Genomic DNA, 2,443 nt, shown 5'->3' with positions numbered 1-2,443 from the left:
TAACAAACAGAAGAGAAGGAGCTCTCATATGCAATACAGGAAACCTCTCGCTCTCGGACTGCGGTTGGATTGCACCGCTCTATCCTCTTTCTAAACTGGCAGCAAAGTCCCTGGGTGAGACAGTGGCTCTGCCTCGCTTGTGTCCTGGCAGAATAAGAGATTCTTTGTTAGCACAGAGCCTACCAGCTTTTCTGGATCTTGGTGGAGACAGAGTCGTTTTAAACCAAAAATAGGCCTTTCAAAAACCTTGCAGAAATAAAGAAAGCAATAACCAGGATGATTCAGTCTACCAAACTCTGAACTTAATACAACAAACCACATATGAGCTAAGGTGGAGGCCCTAGAATAGTGGATAGTGCAAGAACAGTCTCTGCTTATTTTTATTTTTCTGCTAGATGCTGTTCTCCAAGATTTCTGATTCAAACAATTGAAGAGATAAGGGAAGAAGAGCATTACTTGGCTCTTGATAATAGAAATTCAGAACCAGTCACGCTTTAAACTTATTTATGCTACAGAAAGGATTTCTTGGTAAATCTTAATGGAGTCCTAATGTAATGAACATAAATGCTGAAACATCTAAACTATTAATCTATCCCTTTAGATCTTTTCTTTGAAATTATAGTAATATGTAGAAACACTAGGCCATCTGGACAGGAGAAGGTGGGATTATTATTATTTTTTTTTAGCCCTGTCTATGTAAAACAGTTTTGGTGAAAATAGGAATGCTATATTGAATCTTGCTGTATTGCCTGTAACAGCAGCAATGCTTCTAAGAAATACCTTGGATGGGAAATTCAAAGCACACTCTTGGTATCCCCTTCCCATCTTTCTTGAAGTTACCAAGATGGTGGCCATGGGATGAAAGCAGCAGGATTTGTCTAGCACTTGCTGTGGGTATGTATTATGTGACTTATATTCCATATATGCTCCCATTTAGTCATCAAAACAAAACCACAGATGGTAATATGCATATTTCACAGATAAGGATTCTGATATTTAGAGAATTGTAGAATTTGTCCAAGATTATATAGCAAGAAGGAGGTGGAGTCAAGTTTCAAACCCAAATCATCTACTTATAAAATCCATATCCTTTTCTACCGTGGCGTGTTGCTTCTGACCTGCAGATTGTCTTATAGCTCTTGCTGAGGTCAGTTTGCTTCTTTAGAGAGATGTTAGTGGTTCTAAGGGCAGCTGTTCTTATTAGATCTTGAGTCACATTGGAGAATCTATGAGATTAGTGGCTGGTTAAACTTCAAAGACTTTAAAGATTCTTCCCAATGCTTATATACATTCTTCTGCCACAGTGTCCTTGCATATGCTGTTTTGTCTGCCTGAAATTCTCTTTCTTTGCTTCTTGTCTACTTAATACTTCAGATTCATCCTTCAGGCCTTGGCTCGATCATTACTTCTTCTATGATGCTTCCTTTCCTTTGTTCAATATTTCTACCAATAGCACAACATATGTTTTGATTGCAAAACTTATCATAGATGCACTTTCACATTTATGTGTGTTTATCTGATTACTACTTGTCTCCTGTCCCCGATGACCCATCTGAACGGTGGCAAGTTTAATTGTCATTTATTCACAGGCTCCTTTCTCTGTGCTAGGTTTTGGGTGAGGGAAATTGAAGAACCTTAAGACTTGTTCCCTGTACTCAAGGAACTAACAACTTGATTAGAAAGATGTGGCTAAGAAATATAAAGCTATTACAGAGTAGCCAAGTCCAGGATGTAACTGAGTCTTTTTGCAAGATGAAAATTGCTTTGGTTTTATTTTTCTCAAGGAACTGTCTCCCCTTCTAGTCTAAGTTGTATCCATATTTTGGTGTATGAAGGCTGAAGCAGCTTAGGGGGTAAAGCAATATAATTAGAGAAGCAGAAAAAAATGAGAGGAAAGAAACAAAAACTGCAGTTTTCCATGTCTCTCAGGAATGCTCCATCTTACAGTGAATGGTAGAGGGTTGAAGTTCACCAAATTTGATGTCGATAAACCAGGAGAGGAAGATGGGAGGTTGTGGGGCATTGGTGGTACAGTGGTGAGCATAGCTGCCTTCCAAGCAGTTGACCTGGGTTCAATTCCCAGCCAAAGCAGTGGGCTGATGGTGATGTCAATAGAACCAATATTTCCTTGGTTCTTAAAAGCACAGGAGAGAAGAAAACTATAAGCTCAGTAAACTAGAGATAGAATGTTGTACCATGGCAACTCAGTCAAAAAAGGATGTGGACTCCTGTTATAAACCACCTAGGATGCTTAAACAATAAAACTAAAGGCCGAGGTTAATTGTGTGGGAAACAGAATATGGTCCCAAGCATAAGCTCCATAAACACATCTGAATTCCACAGGTCTCCCAGACCCCCACCATACCAGTGTCACTAGAAGTGACAGAGTTCATTTCCGATTTGCAAATGACACACACATGCAACAGCCACAGGCCTACCCCTA

The 2,443-nt window shown here is 39.5% G+C and overlaps 1 non-coding gene across 1 annotated transcript; it reads left to right on the top strand.

Annotated features, from left to right (window-relative positions):
• The first annotated feature begins 2,019 nt into the window (after positions 1 to 2,019).
• On the top strand, positions 2,020 to 2,091 carry TRNAG-UCC (transfer RNA glycine (anticodon UCC)). Its single transcript has one exon. It is a non-coding gene; the product is annotated as a tRNA-Gly (tRNA).
• The last annotated feature ends 352 nt before the right edge of the window (positions 2,092 to 2,443 follow it).

This window comes from Loxodonta africana, chromosome 10 (genome assembly GCF_030014295.1).
Source record: "Loxodonta africana isolate mLoxAfr1 chromosome 10, mLoxAfr1.hap2, whole genome shotgun sequence".
In the NCBI taxonomy this organism is placed as follows: domain Eukaryota; kingdom Metazoa; phylum Chordata; class Mammalia; order Proboscidea; family Elephantidae; genus Loxodonta; species Loxodonta africana.
Note: the sequence above shows the minus strand (reverse complement) of the source record. Positions and strands in the feature narration are given on the sequence as shown.